This window comes from Amphibalanus amphitrite, unplaced genomic scaffold (genome assembly GCF_019059575.1).
Source record: "Amphibalanus amphitrite isolate SeventyFive unplaced genomic scaffold, NRLGWU_Aamphi_draft 000080F_arrow, whole genome shotgun sequence".
Taxonomy (NCBI): domain Eukaryota; kingdom Metazoa; phylum Arthropoda; class Thecostraca; order Balanomorpha; family Balanidae; genus Amphibalanus; species Amphibalanus amphitrite.
Genome location: NW_024881576.1, coordinates 22413 through 42354, shown reverse-complemented (window position 1 = coordinate 42354; position 19942 = coordinate 22413). Strand labels below are relative to the sequence as shown.

Genomic DNA, 19942 nt, shown 5'->3' with positions numbered 1-19942 from the left:
AGGAGGCCCCCTGAACAAGTAACGAGGCCCCCCGGAAAACAGGAGGCCCCCTGGATGAATAGGAGGTCCCCTGACTGCCAGAGTTGGGGTGCTGCTGCACCTGCGCGGTGCGCAAGTGCAGAGGTCGTTTCCAGATCTCGAGACAGTGGCGGATCCAGGGGGGGGGGGCAAAATGGGCATATGCCCCCCCCCCAAACGGCATAATTTTAACATTACACCTATGGACGATGCATGGAAAGAATCGATAAATTGTTATGGTTTGCCCCCTCCCCCCCCCCAAAAAAAACTCTGAGCTGGATCCGCCTCTGTCTCGAGAACGGCTGAACCGATGGCGCTCAAATTTGGTACACGGTTAGGGACCAGCTACTAGCTAGTAGGGTGCCGGGCACGAGTCAGTTGGGACCCATTTTGCACGTGCGCACGCCGCACGTGCAGGGTACCGCTTCCAGATCTTGAGAACGGCTGGGCCGATTGTGCTCAAATTTGGCACATCGCTAGAGACAGGTTAGTTAGTAGGGTGCCGTGCACAAGTCAGTTGGAGGTACCCCCTCGCAATTTCGCAAGTGCAAGGCCCACCCTCTCGCTCACTCCGTTAGTCGCCCCAAAAAGGCGTTATATGTACATACTGGTGATACATTTCACCAGACTTCACCAGTAGTGGCTTCACCAGGCTCAGGGGCGTCGCCGACGGGGAGGTCGCGGGGGTCGCGACCCCCCCACTCGTGAGAACCGGCCCAGCCAGCAATTCGTTTGGGGAACGTGCGGGGACAGTGTTGGGGAAAGCTTGGGGAGAACGTACAATTCCCCTATCGGATCGGGGGACGGTCCGTGTTCCCCATCCCTTCCCCGACTGTATCGGTAATATGTTCAAAAGACATGGGGAAATCATACCGATCCCCGTACGGGGAAAGAGCAGCATTCCCAAATCAAACCCCACTGTTGGGGTTCGGTCGGGTAAAAGATCAGATTCCCCGTACGGGGAAGGGTGCGTCATCCCCGACCCATTTTGAAGAACAGTTTGATTGGGGAAAAGTAGGGGAACTGTTGAAATTCCCCGCTCGGGATTTTACACTTAATCCCCAGACGAATCCCAACCGCCAGTAGGACGTCTTGAGATCGACTTCCAGCATGTAATTCCACAAGTATTCAATAAAGAAAAATTGCATCTTGGGAATGCTAAAAGCTGTATTAGGAGCAGTTCTAGAGCTATAGGCTCATCCATCGATTGAAGGGAGATATAATAAAAAATATAACGATATAACGATTTTTATAACGATATAACGATATAACGATTTTTTATCATCGTTTTCATGACAGGTGATCTGGCGAATGCATCAAACCTTACCGAATTTGCACCAAATCTCGTTTTCATATCTTCATATCATATACCTATTTATTTCAGTGTTTTAATCGAAAATAATATCTAATAATTGATCAAATCGGTACCGTATCTGGACCAAATGTCTACCAATTGTGTACCAGTTACCTATCATGAAAACGGTTATTCGCAGACATTTGATTGTAGACATTTGGTCTATGTAATTTTCGACCTAAAAGAGAGGTAAAGCCGTCTTGGTTTACGGGGCCTGCCAAGTCGTGAGGATGAGGACACGCACACGTCATTACTTTGAACGAACGTTGGTGCCCTTACATCATGAGGTAAAAACAACTTTGACAACTTTCAGGATCTATGTTTCTTCTCGCAATGCTGTGGCATAAACATTGCGTTTTTTCTTCTGTCACCACTCATCGCATTGAAATTACAAAAGCATCAAAATTTCAACAACACACTGCTTACGACTTACAAGGACTTAGAAGTGTCGGCTCAACGCAGCGAGGGGAGGGGAGGGAGGGGTAGCAACGACGGGCCGCCGTCGGTTCCGTCCGCACATCTGGTTGAGGGGCGTCTCCTGTCGTCATCTGTCATTGTGAATGGGGCCGTGCCGACGTGTCAGAGGGGACGAACGGGGGAAGTCGGTCCAGAGTCACTGCGCCGCGCGGTTGTGTGAGCAAGCCGTGGGCTAGGTACCGCTCCAGGTCAGACCATGGTTGGCACTGAAGAGTGCAGCGACACTGCAGAACTGTGAACGAAGACGGTGAACGGCGAGATGTGGTGACCGCTTGACTGACCTGTGCCCAAAGTCGTGATCTACCGCTGGGGTCAGTGCGTGAGAAGCTGGACTCGGCACCAACGGAGGACGCAGCTCGACGAGGAAGCTATGCTGTGTTGGTAATGAACTAAAGCACTTAACTGTAACGAATCCATGACAGATATGAAATGACGATACTAACTCAAGTTTATTGTAAAAGACAAAGCTTTCAATACACACAATATCTTGATCACTGTCTAGGATATGCAGAATATGACATAAAAATGACTGAGGTCATCAACCTCCGTCTGAGATTATCCTTAAATTGCCCGGACAATATAATGTCATCAGCCTAATGCTTCATCTGCTTCTGTTCTAGAGGGACGTCTGCCGGTTACGACCGGAAGGTTTCCAACGGGACTTGGCAGAACCCATAACAGCAGTATGAACCCGGCATGGAGTTAATGCGTAATTGCTCGCATGAGCAACCGAAGAGCGACTTCCAGGCGAGGCTGGTAAGCAGTTTATGGGGGTGGAGGTTAGCTTAGAGCTGTTGAATAACCTGTCCTTCACCCAAGTCTTAAGGCTGAAACACACTCTTTCCACAGCCAGAAAATCTCATGCGAGAGCCCATTAATTAAATACATGAAATCACGATCGCATCAACCGCTTACAGGGATGTGCGAACGATTGACGCGATTGTAATAATTACATGCATTTGAAAAGGCTCTCGCATTCCATTTTCTGTCTTCGGAAAGAGCCTGTTTCAGCAGCTCTACTAGACAGCTCTGCTTGTAAAAGGGACTTCATTGTTATCTTTATAAACTAGCAATCGATTTTAATTGTCAAACGGCGTTCATTTATCTGTCAAGTGCTTTCACGAGGAACTTCGTAAGACGTAATATAGACTTAAAACATTTATTACCTAATGACTTTTCCTGGAATGAGAAATGTTTAGAAGTACAAATTTAATTATTGAATTCTTATTTCCTGTTTTAATTAACTATTCAAAGTATATCACATTCAATTTGTAAGCACTTTTCGTGGAAAAAAAAGTTATAAATAAGTATAATTTCATAAAATGGCATTCACCATGTTTCAGCGTAAGCTGAAGTTTCCATATAAGGACATTCCATGTAGTAGCTAGCTGTAAAACCTGATTGATATACCTACAAGTGCACATATTTTTGTTTTTGTGCACAGCCTGGCAGAATTCCTGGAGATGCGCTGGGACATGGATCATAGCAAGGTGGCTCTCAGCGGCAGCTGACCGCTGAGATGTGTCTGAAACAGCCAGAAGGAAGACTCGAGTTGTGGATCCAGGGCACTACTGAACGGAAGGCGGGACCAGCTGTAGGGAGACTACAGCAAAGCCGTCGTTCTCAATCTGCTGAACAGACTCCTGCTGCAGAGGAAAAACTGGGGTTCGACGTGTTAGAACTGGGGTTAGACCAGTTTCCAGTGCTCGTGTTCGTCACCTGTTGTTCGTCACTGCTGTGCTGCTGCTGTATGTCATGTTTGCCACCTGCTAAGCGTTCACAATGTATTTTAAGTGAATAATAGCGTTTTTAGTGTTTGTCTTGATTTGTAACGATTATATCAAGTATGTTAACCTTTCATCAAATGAAGGACTCCACATAACAATAGTATAGGCTGTAATGGTACAGACACATACCATGCTTGGCCGACTGTTGTGTATTTATCTAGTCGTTGAAGCGTCCTGAAAATCTGGAAATAAACAGGCATGGCCAAATGGATTGGTTCTAATTATTTTCCTGTGCGGTTTTATCGTTTCCCTATTGCGGGGAAACAAGTGGACAATTTTGTTTGTATGTAAACAAGTATGTGTATACAAATATTTGTATGTTTACAGACAAAATAAATAGTCATTGTCAATTTTAATGGGACCCGATCTGTTTCCCAGTGCGGTTTTTTACTGGCTTCTCCGTACGGGGAAAAAAGCGGACAAGGCATTGGGGCCATTGCCAAGTCGGGGAACGGCCGGGGTTCGCGCGGGGAAAAGGTCTGGGAACGTTAGGGGAAAATCACGATTTCCCCGATCGGGGAAGGTCTCCAGTAAGCATAAACCCGTATAGCCGGGTGGGGGAATGTGCGGGGCTCGCACAGGATCTTCTTGGGGAAAATGTTCGATAGCCCCGTACGGGGAACCGACTTAACAACGTATTTTAACCATAGTCGGCGCGGGCATAGCTTGGGGGACGTTTGGGGAACGCTTGGGCAGTTATACCGTTTCCCCGTACGAATCCCGCACAAAGTTCCCCGTACAAAGTGTCTCAAATCCCAAGCGAACGCTCCGTTTTCCCCAGGAGAACGGTTGGGGTTCCCCGAGCCTGCCCCAAGCTCGCCATAGGCCTTCCCCGTACGGGGAAAGCTCCGAATTGCTGGCTGGGGGGGGGGTCGACCCCCCCCCCACTTCTGGTGATGCTGAGAGAGCTATCATGTCAGTGTAGTTGGCGTCACCAACATCAACAAATACAACGTCAGATTCAGCATCGCTTCAAGAGCTCCCTAGTCCCTATTGCTTATAGGTCAATATCGAGAACGAAGCAAGATAGCGACAAGCGGTAAACGGCATCGGATACGCACGGACAAGGTCTACAATTTTAACAAAGGTCATTTTCAGGTCAGGTCAAAGATGACGCCACAGGGGTCGAAAAAGTCAAAATGGCGGCGCTAGATATGGAGGGAGTTTTTCTCGAATAACTTTCGAATTAGTCAAGATAGGAACAAACTAAGGGCATCATCGTGATCCTCTCGTCAATCCGCATCGAATGATTTATATGTTGACCTCGAAAGGTCAAGGTCAAAGGTTGACCTCAGGTCACGTGACCTCGAGGTCATCATGTATATCACTCGATGCGTCTTGACGAGCTGAACACAATGAGACCATCCGCGCGGCTGTATCTTGTTCCTGTACGGAGTTATTGGCAAAAAATCTTTGGTGACCTTTGATGACGTCACATGACCTTAGAGCTGCCCAACAGCAAAGCAGACCTCAAGGTAGTGAAGGTTGATCGTATATGAAGTCATGTATGGTATATGGGGCCATTCCGACCCGTTTTAGTGGTAAAAACAGGGAGTTGATTTTTCCCCCATTGACTTATAATGGGAAGGTCGCAAAATTGACCTGACCTTAGGTCACCGATATCAAAATTCCGAGATATATAAATTGTATCTACTAATAATCTAATAACATCCTGCGAGTTTCAAAGGCCTCCGACATCTACTGTAGCTCTGGCACGGTGACAAATTTGCAAAAAAGTGACTTGAGGTTGGGTCATTCAAAGTGGCCTGGTGACCTGACCTTAACCCTCGCCCCGTTGGGGGGCCATTTTGGCCCCCCCTGGGGTTTTTCCTGAATAGCAAGAAAACGGCGGCGCGCAGCGCCGCCAAATTTTCAGTGCCTTCCCGGGCATCAATTTGACACCTTCACACCAAATTTCAAGTCTTAGGTCACCTTAGGTCAGGAGTTATTGAGGTCAAACTGAGGTCATGTTCGAGCAAAAATGAGCAAAAAACATGCAATCTTGAAACGCTCACCAAATCTACAGTTATCAAGCAATTTCAAAGTTCTTTATATGGTCTAGTAGACAAAACGCGGCGCTACAAAACTGCTATCTCGGATTTTCAAAATTTTTGGTTTTTGACAAAAAAATCAAAAAAATTGATTTTTAAGAAAAACTTTGAAAAAATCCAAAATTTTCCGAATTTCGAAAAAAAACCGGAATATATGTGATAGTCCCAGCGCTCTTCTATATACATACCAAATTTCAGATCGATATCTCGTTTTTTGGCCAAGTTATAGCGAAAAAACTGTTCAAAAATGATGACGTCAAATTTTTGAACTCAATTTTTTAGCAATTCTAGACCACGTACGGCAAAACATAGACCACCATTGAACTCCCCGTGACGAGCTGCATCGATTCGATACCCATTTTATGAAAAATATTAACTTTGAAATTTGACCTAATTTGACCTGACCTTTACCTGACCTTGACCTGACCTTGACCAAAACGTGATCTAAGCTGGCCCCAGAGGCTGCCTGACCCATATAATCGCATTTGTCATGTAAAATGGACCATAAAACATGTATCACACGACACTTTCATATTGTGACCCTCCCGTGACCTGACCTCTGTGACCTGACCTGGCATCAGTGACCTCAAATAGCAAAATATGTGTTTGAAGAACATTTCCCCATCGATGATTTTCAATGAAATGCATTTTACTCGATTTTACAACGCATTTCTTGAAGTGCCTGTAAACGGTGAAAATTGGACCTTTGACCTGACCTGTGACGTCATCGGTTTGACCTAGGTCAATAAAATTGGGTCACAAGGTAGTTCCCCGTTGGGGCTATCCAACGCCGTTTACCGCTTGTCGCTATGTTGCGTGGTTCTCGAGATCTTAGGGGGGCCAAAATGCCCCCCCCCCCCCAACCGGGCGCGTTGCTCGGCAGAGCCCAACGGGGCGCGGGTTAAAAGTTAGGAGATTCAAACTTGCACACCATGTGTAAAATTGATGAGAGAATAGTCGTATGAAATTTACGCGCCGCGGTTTTCCCGCTACCGTAAAGTGGGGCTATTTGAAACGGATTTTACAGTTTTTGGCCTCTCCCTGGTTCATATTTCTTATAGCATGTAAATTGCAAAAATGTAGTTTCCTGTGAGCTCTTTCATATAGGCAGGGGCGCGGGAACTACTTTTCGACTGGGGGGGCACACCATAATAGAGATTAACCTAGGGTACCCCCAAATCTAGTTTTCTCACCGGTTTTAGGCCACTTATTTTTCACCCCTCGGCTTTTTCAACAAAAAAAGAAAACATTTGCAAAAAAAGTGTGGTATTCCGTCTCAAAGCTGTGGGGGCACCGCCCCCACGGCCCCAGAGTTGGGGGGGGCAAGCTGCCCCCACTGCCCCCCCGGCTCCCGCGCCTATGCATATAGGTGCATTTTGCTTCAGCTAGTGATAATAATTAAGGATATTTTGTTAGTTAAAGCCTGTTTCAAATAGCCCCATAGGGTGGGGCTATTTGAGACAGTTTTAGCTTCTAAGAAATTGAAGAAAATTGGTCACGCTAGAGATAATTTTTTAAACGCCACGCGATTGGAAATTAAATTTTGATCATTCTGGCAAAAATTATTTTTGCAAAGACAGCTATATTTCCTTTGTATTCAATCTTTTCCTTTTTCGTAGGATGCTTCATTTCGGTAGGTTATAAAATTGCATCACTATATTGCTAAAGGCTAGCATAATATGATGTGACCCTTAACTTTCAAAATGACAGGATGATCATTAAGGACCATTTCAAAGTCAACGACAGTAAAATTTTGAAAGAAAGTTTTCGTATATAACCCTGGTGGCGTGAAAACAGATATACTGAAAGTCGGTCGGGCTATTTGAGACATGCTCGCTATACCTTATGAAGCACACTGTAATGAATCAAACGAGCTAAAAATCTTTCCCAAAACATTTAAAGGTAGTGTGCCAGCTTTCCTGGACCGTATGGAGTTAATGGCCCAGATAAGGAGAACCGGATTTTTAGAACTTATCCATACCTTCAAAACTCATGGAAACGTCTTAAATTCTTCAAATTTTGAGTACCCCAGTGCGAAATTCGCCCCGACGGGTTGTCGGTCGTACCCCAACCACATTTCACACCACTATGAACAATAAATGCACACACTGAAATCGCTATTACCGATAGGCTCATCCAATCAAGTTTCGATAAACCCGTTCATCATCAGCTCCTGCGGTTTCGAACACGCCTGTTAGGTGGTGCGGTAGACCGCGCCCAAAGCCAGGGCCCCGGTAACGTGAGGTAGCCGAGTCAGGGCAGCGTGCGCTGACCCAAGCCGGAGCCGCGCGTCCTCCCGGTGTCATGTGATAGCCCGGGGCTGCCCGCGGGGATGCGGTAGACCGCGCCCAAAGCTGCGGCCCCGGCTTGGGTCAGCGCACGCTGCCCCGACTCGTCTACCTCACGTTACCGGGGCCCTGGCTTTGGGCGCGGCTTCTGTCATACTTTGTGGTGCGGTGGTGGTGCGTCGGGCTGCGCGCTCTGACTTCGGCCAAGAAAAATGCGTCAGCTGATCATTGTCATTTCTGCCACTTGCGTCATGCGTGTGGTGAAATGGGGTCATAACTTATGAGACGGCTTTTTCATATCAATTATTTTACATAAAATAATATTTCAAATTATAAATAATGTTCGACAGCCAAATAAAAGAAACAATACCAATACAGGCTTACAGTTTAAGGCTCGACATTGTGTTGTCTACGATTAGACAGCTGATAACTCATTCCCGTGCGTCGTGTGGTCGTAACACTATAATGACCTTTGCTTATTGTCACATGTGCGCCGCATTCGCGATTGTTGCCGACGCCTGTTTGCAGGTGAGCCCACTACAGTTGTTATACATATCTAAAAACCGATAAACTTTTAGGCGAAAAAGGCACTATTCCAGGCCCATTTTTGATTTTTTTGCGATATTAGGTAAAAACAGAAGCTTCTTATCCTAGGAAAAATAAAATGGGAAATCTTTCAAAGGTGGCACACTACCTTTAACCCGCGCCCTGCTGGGGGGTGTTTGAACACCCCCCTTGTGGTTTTTCGCGAATATCTCAAAAACGGCGGCGCGGAGCGCCGCCGTTTTTGGTACACCTTATCATACATCAATTCTACACATGTTGTGAAAATTTCAGACCAATGTCATTCAAGGTCAGGTCACCAGGACACTTGAAGTGACCTCACCTCATAAAAACTTTCAATGTCTGTCATAGCTACACCGAGTGACCGATCGCTTTGAAACTTTCAGCGATTGCTAAGGGCAATAGCATGTACAAAATGTATATCTCAGAATTTTGATATCGATGACCTAAGGTCAGGTCAATTTTGCGACCTCGTCATTATAAGTCAATGGGAGCAGGGGCGGATCCAGGAATTTTCGGGAGGGGGGGGGGGCGGCAAGTCGAAATAGGGGCGACCTGGCAATCCGGGGGCGCTCCCTACAAAGGGGGCGCCAAACCGTATCGGGAGCTAAAAGCCCGCGCCGTGCTAGGGGGCGTTATCGCGCTCCCCCTCAGGTTTTTCGCAAATATCTAAAAGACGGCTGCGCGCAGCGCCGCCATTTTCAGCTTACCTTATCATGCATCTTTTTTGCACATGTTGTAAAAATGTCTGACGCGGGTGATGGAAGGTCAGGTCACCAGGTTATGCCAAGTGACCTAGCCTAAGAAAAAGTTCAAATGCTTACCATTGCTATACCGACTGAACGATTGCTTTGAACCTTTCAGCGATTGATGAAAGCAACACTACTCATGAAATGTATAGGTAATCTCGGAATTTCGATATCTGTGACCAGTGGCGTATCCAGGATCTTGAAAAGGGGGAGGCCAAACCTGCTCAAGGGGCCCCACCCTTACCTTAGGGGCCCCAGTAGTGACGCACTTAACCCACGCCCAGGTGCGGTTCTTTGCCACTTTTACCATGTGAGGGAGCCTTTTTAGGCACACTCGGCAATCTAAAAAAGAAAAGAAAAACGTGAAAAAGCCATCGACATCGATAGCTCTGTATGAAGTGTACAATTTATTTCAGCAGTAGGCATACAGTATTTTTCCTTTGGTCGGTGCCGGGGCCACTAAAGATTATCAAAAACAAAATGTTTTGTCAATTTTTTTAACGATTGTAACATTTTTCAAAGGGCAGATTTTTTTATAAATTTAGTCCGAACCTTTTGATGGGAAGGATTCACAAGGAGAGCCACCGCTAAGCGAAGCTTGTTGCGATGACCCTGCCCTCTACCCTCCGATCGCGTAATTCCGATTCTATGGCAGAATTTAGAGTCCAAAGTTTAACGTGCGCACAAAGCCGCGCACGGCCGGTCCCCTCGCTGACTTCGCCTGGCTACGGCCTGCCACCAACCGCAACCATACCTGTCAGGAGGCCCATAAATGTCGAGCGCCCGTCGCGCTTCGAACCCGGACTGTCATAACCGGGAACGCGTGCTCTCACCACGCGGAGTCCAACGCTCTAACCAACTGAGCTACAGGACCGGCAGATGTCAATCTCTTAGTGTCTTGCGCTGGTTGAGGGCTGATACCCTTAAAGGGACCCTCCCACCTTCAAAAAAGTTTATGAATTGGCATGAAAGTGATGTCGCTCGGTTCAGAAAGAGCGAAAACGAATATCTACCGAATTTCACCGAAAAATATTCACCGGCTTTCAAGATATTAGACTTTTACTTTTGTTTACTTTTTTGGGATCTCCGCTGTTTCTAGCGACTTTATTTTAGAAGTGCGGCGTTAGCGGCAGATGTTGCGCGCAAATAGCATATACCACCGCGTGCTACAAAACGTTTTAGTCAAACATTTAAAAATCGTTAGATATTTGCGCTGACGTCACACATTCAGAGGGGTATTCCTAAGCATTAGCCCCTCTGAATCAAAATGCTGCAATTTTGAAATTCAATATTTCCGATTTAAGGCATTTGTCGATGTTGTGAGTGCCGAAACCGGTAATTGTGAGCCAGGGACCCCATTTTGGCTATCTCAACTCAAATCTAATGTTAAGGTGGGAGGGTCCCTTTAACTTTAGCAGGGCCCGACTCGGGTTGAGCTCTGATCTAGACTCTGATGGCTCTATGTCACCCACATTGGCCTCATTCCGGCCTCTGAAGGCTCATTCTGGCCTCTGAAAGCCCAACACCGGCAACAGAGTGAACCACGCTGGCCTGCGGGCCCCATAATGGCCTCAGTAGACCCATGCTATGGCTGACCTCATAACCCTCCCCCCGCGCCGGCTCTTCGGAGTCTTTGAGCCAGTCTGAGGACCCTATGCCGCTCTCGAACCCACGCCGGTCTCTAGAAGCCCATGATGCCCCCTGAGGGTCCCACGCCGGCCTTTATAAGGGCCACTCCTACCTCAAGGGGCCCAAACATGCATAAGATCTGAAAAGTGGTTGCCGAGGCCCTCGGGCCTCGAGGTGGCCTCTAATGGCCCGACGCCAGCCTATGAAGGCCCGCGCTGGCTTCTGAGGGCCCAGCACCAGTCTCTGAAGTCTGAAGTCAGATGACAGATGGCCCCACGCTGGCCTCAGATGGCTCACGCTGGTCACAGAGTGCCCAACACTGGCCTAAAAGGGCTCCACATTGTCTTCAGAGGGCCCCAAGCTAGTCTCGGTGGCCAATGGGCCTCTATCTGACCTAAGAAAGCCCCATGTCCCTGGGCTTTAAGACCCCACGCTGGACATAGTCGGCCCCATGCTGGACATAGAGGGCCCACACTGGCCTTACAAGGCTTCACACTGGCCATAGAAGGCCCCACATTGACCTTAGAAGACCCCCACAATGGCCTTAGAGGGCCCCACGCTGGCCTTAGAGGGCTGAGCGCTGGCTCCTTAGGGCTCTACACCAGCCTCAAAGGATCCCACGCTCGAGTATAAGCTTCTTTATGGCCGCCAAAGCGACCTCTGAGGGCCCACGCTAGCCTCTGGGGGCTCGGCCTTGGCCTCTGAGGGCCTATCAGCGCCATCAAATGGCATTTTAAGATAGTTTGGCGCAGTTTGACTTTAGTTATGCTTTAGTTAGTTTGGGCCAGTACTTTGGATGAGGCCCTGAAGATCGTTTCTCTTGGGACACTCAAGCAGGCACGTAGTACGTACCCAGGATTTTGCCCAGGAGGGGGCCGCCTGCTCTCAAAGGGGCCCACGAGTCACCCGGATGCCGCTGTCAACCCAGGCAGGGGCGTATCCAGAACCTTTCGATGAGGGGATTGGGCACAGTGGGTCCGGTCCCCCTTGCAGACGGGCCCCTCTGTCCGTCTGTCTGTCTGTCTGTCTAAGTCCTGAGAAAATGTGCAAAATTGGCAGGTAAAAATATCATTTCTTGCTTGAGAACTGAGAAGTATGCATAAAATGCACGGTATTTTATGAGGAAGTGAAGCGAGCGAGCGCCTCAGAGTCACCTGTGTTAGTCCCTCAGAGGTGTCGGTAAAAGGCTATCAGATGCGCTGGTGTGGGGTCCTCACAGGCGCCGTTGTGAGGGCCTTGGGGCTTAGAAACACTGGTGGGGGCCATCACTTAGGCGTGTGTGGGGCCCTGAAAGTTACTGGTGGCCCTTCATAGGCCGGCAAGGGACCCTCAGAGGTCGGTAAGAGGCCCTCAGAGTCGCTGGTAAGTGACCGTCAGATGCGCTGCTCAGGGCCCTCGGAGGCGCCGGTGTGGGGGTTCTCAGAGCCGCCGAAATAGGCCCTTAAAAGGCACTGGTGTGGGACCCTTAGAGGTGGCAGTGGAGGCCCTCGCAGGCGCCGTTGTGATGGCCCTCAGAAACACTGGTGTGGGCCGTGGGGCCATAGAAAACGGGTATGAGGCCCTTACAGCTGATCTCTCATTAGCCTTCAAGGACCCTCAAAGGCCGGCAAGGTCCCTCAGAACCTAGCGTGAGGCCCCTCTGGAGATAAGTGTGGCTACAGAAGAGCCCATGGGGTGTTCTCACAAGCCCTGTGGTCTCCTTTCCAGTTGAAGCGTTGCCAGCGCGGGCCCTCTGCCGCCAATTGGCACCGCAGGTCCTCTCGGGCCCGAGGGGACCCTAAACCCTATAACGGACACGTGCTTCCTCGCCCCTGGCCATACCATTGAATCCAAGTGATCACGGGCCGTTCAGGTAATCAGGGGCCTCTCAGGTGACCAGGGGCCTTTCAATTGACCAGGGGCCCACCAGGTGACCAGGGGACCCTCTGATAACCAGGGGACGGTTATACTAGGAGCTCCAAGGGTAACTAAGGGCCTTAATGTGACTGCAGGGGCCCTTCATATAACCAGGTACTCCCCGGGTAAACATGGGCCCTTCAGGTGACCAGGGTTTCTTCAGACCACTGGCCAGGGGTCACCCAGGGGATCAGGGGCCCCTCAGGTAGCTAGGGGCCCTTTAGATAACTAGGGGCCCCTCAGGTAACCAGGGGTCCCTCATATACCAAGAGGCCCCACTGGTATCAGGGGCCTCTCAGAAAATCAGGGGCTCTCAGGCAATCACGAGCCCCTTAGGTAATCAGGGGCCCCTCAGGTAAGCAGGGGCCCCTCAGGTAACCATGGGCCTCTCAGATAACAAGGGCCACTCAGGTTACCAGGGCCCCCGTAGCCAGGGGCCCCTCAGGTAACCAGGAGTCCTTCAGATAACCAGGGACCAATCAGGTAACCAGGGGCCCCTCAGATAACCATGGGCCCCTCAGATAACCAGGGGCCACTCAGGTAACCAGGGGCCCCTCAGCTAACCAGGGACCCCTCAGGTGACCAGGGGGACCCTCAGGTAACCAGGGCGCCGCTCAGGGCCCCCATGGCCCCCCTTGGGTACGTCACTGCACTCAAGTGACCCAAAGGGCCCACTTGCATGTTTGATGCCAAAGGGGGAGGCCATGGCCTCTTGGCCTCCCCCCTGGATACGCCACTGTCTGTGACCTAAGGTCAGGTCAGTTGTGCGACATCTCCATTAGGTAGGTAGGTATAATTAAGTCTTTGGGAGAAAACTGAAAGGCATCTCTTTTGAACGAGCGCCATTTTAGACAATATCAAGCATTGGGATACATATAAAATTAACACACTGAATAAGAACATTGCACCTGGTGTGACCATTCATTATGTCCCAGAGGTCATCCCATGTCATGAAAGGTCCGCAGCAGTTTTTTAAAAATAACTTTTGATAGATTCAAGCTAGAGCGATAAAAACACCTCAGCTGTGTTCAGCTCGACGATACGCATCGACTGCTATGCAGCATGACCTTTCCCGGTCAGATCATGACCTTGGCCTGAGGTCAAATTCTCAAAATTACCTTTCATAAGGTCAACCTTTAGTTTGGTCGACGTGTCTCGACGACAGAAACGCAATGCTGGCAAGCGTAATGTCGAGACTCTCTTGAGTCAAAAGTTAGTGCAGGAAAACATTGTTCGTAAAAAGGCTATTTTTAGAGTCTTTTGCCCTCTGAAGGCTAAACCGCTGACCTGAGGTCAAATCTGAGCGCGGCTTGCAGAAACACTTTTAAAAGGGCTATCGCATGCGCTTTTCTGCGGCGCTATAGCTCTATTGGTTTCCGAGTTATGTGCCGCTGCTTCGAAAACGGAAAATTGTTGAAACAGGCAACATTTTACCTTTGATGACCTCTGGTGACCTGACATTCGACCTGACCTAAAAAATGACCGTTTGTTTTCGTCCTGTTTTTTGACGATCTTTCGAATGCCGCTTATCGCGTGTCACTACGCGGCCCAGGAGCTGAGTTAGACGAGGGAGTGTGCCCCCCCCCCCTCCCCAGAAGGACACGGATAACTCAGACCACCAGCACGGCACGGGTTAAAAGTCGTAGATGGGCACCGCTACCCTAGCCAAAGATATTAGCAAAAAGGTGGCCTCCATTTACTGGTGCAGTCCTTCTCCCGGTGATGCCCCCTCCTTGTTCTGGAAGCGTCTCACTTATGCTGGTATGTCTCACTTCCCGGGGGCGCCCAACCTCTGCTTGAATCGCCTAATCCATTATGGAGAGACCCACTTTGCTTAAGTCGCCTCATTTTTTCCTTCTAAGAACGACCAATTTGCTGTAGGCGGCCCACTTATCTGGGACGCCCATCTTCTGCTAGAAGTGCCCCTCTTCTTCCTGATGCGTCCCACTTCTGCTACGAGTGCACCTTTTCTGTTAGGGCGCCCCTTTGCTGCTGAGGAGTCTTTTTTTCTTCTGTGAATAGGGCGGCCCTCTCCTGTTGGGCGACCCCAAATTCTGCTGGAGGCGCCCCACTTCTGCCCAACTTTTGATGGGGTGCCCCTCTCTTGCAGGGGGCACTTCTCTTTTGCTGGAGACGCCACTCTTGTGGGGGCGCCCTTCCACTGCGGGGAACGTCTCTCTTCTGCCAGTGGCACCCCTTTTCTTCTTATGGGGCTCCTGTTTTTTTTTTTCTGGGGCGAGGCGACCCTGTGCTGCTCGGAACGGGGCACACCTCTCCTTTTACTGGAGCACCGCCCCTCTGCTGGGGTTGCCCTTCCGCTGTCTCATGGGCGCCCCTCTTGGTAGAATATACTCCTTTTCTTTTTGTAATGGGGCGCCCCTCTTCTACCGGGGGCGCCCATCTGCTGCTGGGGCGTCTGTCTTCTGCCGGATATTGTCAATGGGGCGCCCATATCCTGTTTGGCGGGCCCAACCTCTGCTGGAGGCTCCCTATTTCTGATTAACTTTTGCTGTGGCGCCTCTCTTCTGCTGGGGCGCCCCTCTTCTGCTTGGGGCGCCCGTCTCCTGCTGGAGACCCCTCTCTTCTGCTGGGGCGCTCCTCTTCTGCCAGTGGCACCCATTTTCTTATTATGGGCCTCCTTTTTTGCTGGGGCGCCCAGCTGCTGTCAGGGCGCCCCTCTTCTCGGAATGGGGGCGCCTCTCTCCTTTTGCTGGGGCGTCGCTCCTCTTCAGGGGGACACGTCTCCTGCTAAGGGTGCCCTTCCGCTGCCAGGGGCGCCCCTCTTGAACAGAAGGTATTTTATATTCTTGTAACGAGACGCCCTCTTCTGCTGGGGGAGCCCATCTGCTGCTGGGGCGACTCTCATCTGCTGGGAATAGGCAATTGGGCGTCACTCTCCTGCTTGGTGAGCCCAATTTCTGCTGGAGGTGCCCTATTTCTGCTGAACCTTTGCTGTGTCGCCGCTCTTATGCTCGGGGCGCCCTCTCTGCCGCGGGATATGGGCGCCTTTTTCGGATGGCGGGGGGGGGGGGGCGGCCGCCCCCGTCACCCCCCCCCCTGGATCCGCGCCTGAATGGGAGAAAATTGAAATGCGCCTCTTTTGGATGCAAGACATTATAAACACTCCCAAACACCGAATTACAAGTGGTTTAGACACACTGAACATGAAAATGGTGCCCGTGACCCTTGTTTATGCCCTGAGGTCATCTTAGGTCACGAATGGTATCTAACAGTTTTTCGCAAATAACTTTTGATAGAGGCATGCTAGAGCGATGAAAACGCCTTAGATCTGTTCAGCTCGACGATACGGATCGACTGATATGCAACATGACCCTTTCCGGTCAGGTCATGACCTTGACCTGAGGTCAAATTTTCAAGTTGACCTTTCAAGGTCAAGTTATAGTTCATTCGATGCGTCTTGACGAGAGGAACACGATGCTGGTAAAAGTAAGCTCGTACAAGGCTGGGGTCAAAAGTTATTGCAGAAAAACTGTTTCCGAAAAAATCGGCTATTTTTGCAGTTTTTGCCCCCTGCAGGCAAAACCGTTGACGTTAGGTCAAATCTGAGTGAAACACTCAGAAAGGGCGTTAATAGGGCTATCGAATGCGCTTTTCCGCGGCGCTGTAGCTCTATTGGATCCCGAGTTATGCGTTGGCTTCTTGGAAATGTTCGACATTCGACCTGGAAATCGGCGAAATTTTGCCTTCAATGACCTCTGGTGACCTGACCTTTGACCTGACCAAAAAATTGACCGAAGTGATTTCGTCATTATTTTTTACGCTCTTTCGAACGCCGCCTTCCGCGTATCGCTACGTGGCCCAGGAGCCGAGTTACAAGGGGGGGGGGTGTTCAAACACCCCCCCCCCCCCAGCAGGGCGTGGAAATCCAGGACCCCCAGCCGGGCGCGGGTTAAGCTGCAGGTAGGGGTCCTTTTCGAGCAACTTAAATTGTGCGTTTTTCTGTATTTCGTATTCTATGCCAAATTTCTTTCAAAACTTTTCGAAATTTTCAAAAATGTTATTCAGGTCATTTACTGTTCAATTCCACATCAGCCTAAGCAAAAATGACGAAAAAATATCAAACGGTTTTCATTTTACAGCGGTTTTACTAAACCACTACCTTACTGTCTCAAATAGCCCCACTGTCTCAAATAGCCCCACTTTACGGTATCCGCGAAAAACCTCAGGTGGGGGGGGGGGCGGATATCCGCCCCCCCCGTCGGTGCGCGGGTTAAACTACTAGACGGATTCACAAAATTTAAAACTGCGTTCGATAATCCCTGTCGAATTTGTTGAGGAAAATTTAATTTCATTTACCTTGGCGTCACCAATGACGTCACAGGTCATGTCAAAGATAAAATGTTTTACGGTTAACGGGTCTTCTAATCAGGGTTGTATACCAATCAAGTCGATTGAATTGATTGATTTGTTTCAACGCGTATTTTGAGTTGATTGGATTGAGTCGATTGACTTTTTGAGATGACTGGTTGACTGACTCGTTTGACTTTAGCGACTGGTTGACTGATTTGATTCCCGAAAATTAGAGCGACTCGTATGATTGAGTCGATTGAATGGAAAGTTCAAATAAGTTTTAGTTGACGAAAAATAATGACAATAATTGATGACATCATAGATCACAAAACTACACTGAAAACTGCTTGTCATCACAACTGCAATATGGGGTAGATGGCCAAATAAAGAACAGGGCCTATACATGAACAGCCAACTTTGACTTCCAACTGCAATAACTGCTCCAATCCTGGTGATAGAACCTGGCGATGCACCTACCTACCTTTCTGCACTCAGCAGGAAACGTTTTTTTTTTTAAATCCAGATGATAAAGTGCAAGGCCCTATATACTAATAAAGTGTGATTAATTAATAATTCACATCTCCACATCTCCTCAGAAACAACCCACTGAACTCTACAAATGTCTGAAACCCCTACAAAAATAACTGAAACAAAAGCGCCGTTTTTGTCTCGCTAATTACGTTTACGTAACTAATTAATAGCTAATTTGCTGCATTGTTTAATTTGCAGCAGAACGTTTGTTGGTTTTTTTCTCCTGAGAGCCTAAGCATAACATATTTAATATATTTCATTTTCCTTAAAATATTTTACCGAATATTATTAAGTGGTTTTATTTCAAATGAAATAATAATTAAAACGATATTGGTGTTGTACAACCGATTTATTTTATGATGATCTACCATACTACATGATAATCAATAACGTCATCTTACCAAAAAATCAAAAGACGTAGAATAAGGATTTATAAAAGCTTAGCCCCATCCCACGTCTCAAATGCACATTGTGTGGGAAGATTTTTCAGGCTGCCCGTCAGTCTCTGTCTAACCGAAACCGTCAAATGCAGGTAATATATTTATTTCTATTTCCCTATGGTTAATATTTTATTGATGCATATTATCCATTAAAATAGACATAGTGTAGGGTAAATGGCCAAATCACGAACACTGCCAAACTCCGAGCATTCAACTTTCAATTGCAATATCTGATATTTAGTGTAAATGGAGTTGGAATATGGCCAAAATTAAATTGACAACTTTTAGGTGAAAGGTGGTGATTTGGGTTAAGGGGCGAGTCAACTACTGGGTTATTTTGCACCCATTAAATGAAACTTCTGCTCCAATTCTACCCATTGAACCTCAATATCATGATCCACCTGTCCATCGCTAGGCATCCTTCCTTATTACATAGAAACTTTGAATGGTATGGCAATTTATAATTTTAAATGATCATTTTTTATGTTTCTTCTGTAGGTAGGTAGGTTGTAGGTACACCAGACTGCTATGGACACTTTTCCAAGTTGGTGGGGCAAAAAAAAACCTAATGTATGTCTTGGTTTGAGTCGTTTGATTGAGTTGATTGATTCCTTTCATTGTCGCGTTTGAGTCGATTGAATCAATTCCCGAAAACTGCTCTGACTTGATTGATTTGATTGGTTTCCCAAATTTGTCGTGATTGAATTGATTGCTATTGATTGAGTCGTATACAACCCTGCTTCTAATGTCCTTTTTAGTGCAACATACGCAAGCACCTGCACGCCCTTGACCAGTAGCGGTCGGTGCTAGACTATTCGTTTCTAATTTTTCGTGTAAAAGACGACCTGAAGACTGCAGTTAAGCATCGGGTTTGGACTGAGGCAGGGCACTCATTATGCTCGCATCATTGACCTATAATAAGTATACTTATTATAGGTCAAATTATTATTATTATAATTATTATTACTTAATTATTATACTTATTATTATAAGTATAATATATATATATATATATATTCCAATATATTATACTTATTATTACACTTATTATTATACTTATTATAGGTCAATGGCTCGCATACAGTAAACGGCCATTCAACATTTTAACGGTGAACGGCGGGGTCTTTCGATTTAGCTGAAATTCGGTGTATGTACGTACGTTCAGTATCTCAGGGGCAGACAGACAAGCCGTTATGTGTTCCTAGCCATCGTGGCTGTGAAAGAGTATGCGTTTTGTTTACGATTCGCCAAACAATGCATAATACATTTGCTCGTTGAAAAAAGAAGATCATCTAGTTAATTGTATTCGGTGATATGAAAAGGCTGTGGCATTTATTATTTAATTTCCTCGGTTGAGATTATCTAGATCCAGTGTTAGGTTCCTTTGCGGCATTGTGTTCGGTATGTTGTCCTCGTTTGCAAAATATCTCATGTGTGATCAGTCACTATTCCGGTTTCTACAAACCGTTTCCGTAATAGACGTATTCCAGACGACAGTGGCATTAATATACAAAGATGGACTCGTTTAAGTTTTTTTAGTCTAAAAATAACGTATTCCTGTTTAGGTTTTCGTTGTCAATTGCCACGAGTGGCTTAAATTGTTACTCGTAGGGAAAGAGTCTTGCTCCAATAGGTACTGAGTAATGTTTGTGTCAAATGTGGAAAGAAACAAGTATTCATAGGGACTGTGATTTTGGGCGTTTACCTACCGTTTCCGAATCGCCACGACCAGTAGCGGCGGAACACCCTCAGTTAAGGGGGGCACTGCCGATTTTTTGTCCCATTCTTTCCATGCAACGCCCATAGGGCTAATGTTAAAATGCCAAAATCAAAGGGGCACGGTGCCC

At 47.7% G+C, this 19942-nt stretch overlaps 1 long non-coding RNA gene across 1 annotated transcript; it reads left to right on the top strand.

Annotated features, from left to right (window-relative positions):
* Nucleotides 1–1872: 1872 nt before the first annotated feature.
* Nucleotides 1873–3992, top strand: LOC122379567. The gene is made up of 3 exons (XR_006256198.1): nucleotides 1873–2230; nucleotides 2470–2605; nucleotides 3294–3992. It is a non-coding gene; the product is annotated as an uncharacterized LOC122379567 (long non-coding RNA).
* Nucleotides 3993–19942: the final 15950 nt, after the last annotated feature.